Below are 5,091 nucleotides of genomic sequence, written 5' to 3' on the forward strand. Positions count from 1 at the left end.
CACTTACTATACATTGGGTTTTAAAGCATGTCATCCTGGCATCCAAGGCCTTCATGACTCATCAGCCTTATTTTCTATTGCCTTTGTTTCTTTTTTTTGTTTAAACATTCAATGGTAGAGCTAAACTCATGTATTTTCATGTTTTTAAAGAGTTCTTCCATTTCCCATGCTCATCTGCTCCCTGCTCCTCTAACAGCTTTTGTTCCTTAGCTTAAACCTCTCTAGGTTTAAATCACACAGAGTAACTGGCACAATAGAAGTGTGTTGAATAAATAAATTATAAATAAGAGTTGTTGTTTTCTACAGCCATTTTTTTATAAGATACTATTGAGATATGCAAATTTAAATAAAAATAGAAGGTATATATTTTTACTTGAATGGTGGTATTTTTAGAATAAAATCAATTTTTGTGAGCGATCTTAGAGAATTGGACTAAGGGAATATTTCAAATTTTCTCTGATGCACAAATGCATTTGGTAAATCCCTGTCCTAGAATATTCTTTTAATTTGAAGTAGTCTTATTCTTCTTTTTTTAATTGTGCTTTAGGTGGAACTTCACCGAGAAAATGTAGTTTCTCATACAACAATTTATACACAGATTGTTTTGTGACATTGGTTGCAGTCCCCATGATGTGTCAACACTCTCCTCTTCCACATCCCAATGCCCTGTTTCCAACTGTCCATGATTCCTGTCCGTTCCTGCCTTCTTCTCATTATTTTTACCCTGGTGTTGCCCTTTTGGTCTCATATACATGATTGGACTAAGAAGCACGTTCCTCATGTGTGTAATTGTTTGTTTAATAGACCTGTCTAATCTTTGGCTGAAGGGTGAACTTCGGGAGTGACTTCAGCTCTAAGTTAAAGGTGTGTCAGGGGCCATAGTCTCGAGGGTTCTTTCACTCTCTGTTAGACCATTAAGTCTGGTCTTTTTTGTGTGTGTGTGAATTTGAATTTTGTCCTACGGTTTTCTCCCGCTCTGTCTGGGACCCTTTATTGTGATCCTTGTCAGAGCAATTCCCGACGGCAGCCAGGCACTATGGGGTTCTCCTGGGCTCAGGCTGGTAGAGGCTGTGGTGCTTTTGGTTCTTTAATCCTTTGGATTAATATTTGCCTTATGTCTTTGACTTTCTTCATTCTCCTTTGCTCCTAACTGGATGGAATGAGTAGATGTATCTTAGATAGCCACTTACAAGCTTTTAAGACCTCAGCAAAGTCTGATTCTTTTGAATCCTCAGTGAGCTCTTTCAGAATTTAGCACAACAGTTAGAAAAAAAAATTATCCACTTTTGAGGAAATTAAACTATTATATCACCAAAATGATGAATAGGGAATGAAACTGATTTTTAATCTTCATGTCATATTCAACACTTCTGCCCCAAATTGCATGAGAATATTTTGATCATAGTTTTGCTTGTGATTATATCTATGAAACAGTTTTAAAAGTCTCCTATCTCTTAACTGATTAATGTCAGGTTAGCAAAGGCATGCACAGGATTCAGTCCAGTGGGGGTTATCTTCTGCAATATTGACCTTTTGCAGCATCTTTCACATCCTTATTCCTAAGGCTATAAATCAGTGGGTTAGCATGGGAATCACCAATGTATAAAACACAGCAGAGACCTTCTCCTGTTCCAGTGAATATTGCGAGCTTGGCTGGACGTAACTAAAAGTCACAGACCCATAGAATAAGGTCACAGCAGTCAGGTGTGAGGCCCATGTGGAGAAGGCTTTGTGCCTTCCTTCAGCTGGATGAATTCTCTGGATGGCAATGATGATGTAGACATAAGAGACCATAATGATAATGAAAGAGAACATTGCAATAACCCCAGAGAAGATCAAAAGCAGCATCTTGTTGGTATGGGAATCAGAGCAAGAGAGTCTCAAAAGAGAAGGAATATCACAGAAATAACGGTTCACAATGTTAGGACCACAGAAGTCTAGTTTGAGCAAACCTATCGTGTGTGTCAAGGAATTAATGAGTTCACCTAAGTAAGACACAAGGACCATCTGAATACAAACCCTTTGAGTCATGATGACTCTATATAACAAGGGATTAGCTATCACCACATAGTGGTCATAAGCCATCATAGGCAGGAGAATGCCCTCTGTTGTTGCATACACTGCAAAAAAGAAACTCTGTAGTACACAGCCAGAAAATGTGCTGGACTTACGCTCTAATAAGAAATTTACCAGCATCTTAGGAGCAAAGACAGTAGAGTAGCAGATGTCACAAAAAGAGAGGTTGCTAAGGAAGAAGTACATTGGAGTATGAAGTCGAACACTTAACCAAATCAGAACAATCATCCCCCAGTTGCCTACCAGAGTGATGTAATAAATGAGGGCAAAAAGCAAAAAGAGAGGGATTTGCAAATTTGGATTTTCAGTTAATCCTACCAGAAGGAACTCCTTCACACCTGTATGATTCCAACCTGCCAAGCACTTAGGTTTATATAGCTCTTTAGTTGTGGAACAAGATGATATCACTTAGATGAAAAACATTATGGCACCTTCATGATCCCGTATCCATAATTGCACAAAACATTTAGGCTTGCCCTGTAGTCATACAAAGAAAATAAACTAACTTCAGTTTGGGGCCATATGTTTGCTAGATAATTCCTATAAAGTGACTCAAGTTTTTGGAACTAGAGATTATTTTATTTCCTGGTTCTCAGTTCCCACATCATAAAAATGGGGTTAAGAAAACTCTACTAGATCATGAAGCTATTAATTGGTAGAATTGACATTTAAACTCGTATATGCCTGACTCTAAACTTCTGACTTTATTTTATGATGTATAGAAGCCCTCTGATTTTATAATTAATAACTGAGTAGCAAAAAGTGATAACAAATTTTCCCTTATCCTATCACTAGCCTGTTCGTATTTTTTCACACCCAGTTCTGGAGATGGTGCTGACTTCCATGAAATGCAATCTCCTTCCGTTCCAGTTCTCAGAATTCAGACATCTTTTAGCTTCTTTTTCTGCCTAGATCCCACATTTGGAAGATTAATGACTCTACCATCCCGAAGACTTGATTTGTGAAAAAGAGAAAAAGTAATCCTTTCATTTGCTATCTCACTAACACCCAGAGAAGGAAGAGTTTTCTCTATTTACACTTTTCCTGCTTTTGTGGGTATTCACAGAATATACTTTTGTGTTTTAATTGTCACAAATATTCACTCCCACTTTATATAATTTTAATTAGTTTACATAAAAACTATTTTCTGTAAAAAAAAGAATTGTTTTTCCACTTTCTGTTGTCCTATTCCCCCTCCTGGATATTATTCTGTGCATATATAAATTTATTAACTTTTCTACCTTTTCATGCACTTATTATGTCTATCTCATTAAAGGATAGGTTGCATATCTGTTTATCAGTTCAATGAACATGTCCTCTCTACAAGGCACCATTTATGGCATTAGAGATCTAAAGAAGGATATATGAGCTTGTCTTAGTTATCTAGTGCTGTTATAAGAGAAATACCACAAGTGGATGGCATTGACAAAGAGAAATGTATCCTCTCACAGTCTGGGAGACTAGAAGTTCAAATTCAGGGTGCTAGCTCCAGGGGAAATCCTTCTCTGTCTGTAGGCTCTGGGGGAAAGGTCCTTGTCATCAATCTTCCACTAATCTAGGAGCTTTTCATCATAGGGACCCTAGGTCCAAAGGACATGAGCTCCTGACTCTGCTTTCTTAGTGGTGTGAGGTCACCATATCTCTCTGCTTGCTTTTCTCTTTTGTATCTCAAAAGAGATTGACTTAAAACACAACCTGATCTTGTAGATTGAGTACTGCCTTGTTAACTTAACTACTTCCAACCCAACTTCATTAACATCATAGAAATAGAATTTACAACACATAGGAAAATCACTTCAGATAACAAAATGTAGGACAATCACACAATGCTGGAAATCATGGACTAGCCAAGTTGACACACATTTTTTGCGGGGGACACAACTCAATCCATAACAGCCCTCATGGAACCTGACATCTACCATGTTGAGATTTGGGTAAGGCTGGGGCGTAATCTTCAGTGTATTGCTAAATCAAAATAAGAATCTCCATTCTTAATTTACAATTCATATTCTGCCTATATTTTCCATCAGTGACCATAGGAAGCATAGGGAATCTAAGTTCAACTATACCACGGAAAAGAGGAAATACTTTGGTTGGAAGTAGCAAAGAATTTTTTCTTTTTTTTCCTCTTAATAAAACCAGTTCATAGACTAGGGAATCAAAAGGTATTTATAACCTGGAAATAAACTCAAATAAATAAATAAAGGACGTGAAGGGACATTTGTGTGTGTTTCTCAAGAACAACCAATTTTCTTCTTCTGGGAGGCCGTTTACGGGAATATCTTTGGAACATCATAGAACAGGGCAGTCTGGGTTCTGATATAGCTCTGTCCTTGACTTTTTGTATATTTTGCCTACTACAAATAAGCCGTAAAAAGGAACTAAGACACTAAAGTTGGTATAACACAAACTAGAATTTGTATAATATTCCCAGTTACCTTTTACAGATACAGAGGGAAAAAAAAAAACAACAACAACGAAGTTCCTGCTGCTTTAACTGGCATGCAGTTTCAAATTGTGGAGGTAACAATGGGCTGAGACATGATACTGATGGACAAGTCTCAACACCAGAGCACAGAAAAAAGCATTCATGTGGAAAAGAGAGGAAATCAAGTGTACAGAGAAGGAAAATATGTTCTGAAGATTGAAACCAGTTGTTTTTCAAGCTTATAATATGTTAGTATAGGATTCTCAACGAATAAATTAAAGTCATAAATGAAGGCAGTAGATTTTTCAAATCTAAATAAAGGTTCGGAAATACGTATCTTAATGAGTATTTAGGATGACAAACTACATAAAACTCTATTTTGCCCCTTTTTTGATTGGCAGTGCAAATACTTTACTTCACTTTAAAAACTGTCATAGCTGGAGGGCGTGGGGAACGCAGAGCTACATAACCGGTAACCTCATGTGTGAGAGGGTAACTGTGCTCCACAGGGTTCTCAGGGGCTGATTTTTCAGAAGTAGGTCACCAGGCCTTTTTTCTGAAGTGCCTCTGGATGAACTCAAATCTCT

General features: G+C 37.4%; 1 pseudogene; it reads right to left on the reverse strand.

Annotated features, from left to right (window-relative positions):
- Positions 1-1,510: 1,510 nt before the first annotated feature.
- On the reverse strand, positions 1,511-4,286 carry LOC111752116 (olfactory receptor 5J3-like; annotated as a pseudogene).
- Between the last annotated feature and the right edge of the window lie 805 nt (positions 4,287-5,091).

This window comes from Loxodonta africana, chromosome 7, assembly GCF_030014295.1.
Source record: "Loxodonta africana isolate mLoxAfr1 chromosome 7, mLoxAfr1.hap2, whole genome shotgun sequence".
Lineage (NCBI taxonomy): Eukaryota > Metazoa > Chordata > Mammalia > Proboscidea > Elephantidae > Loxodonta > Loxodonta africana.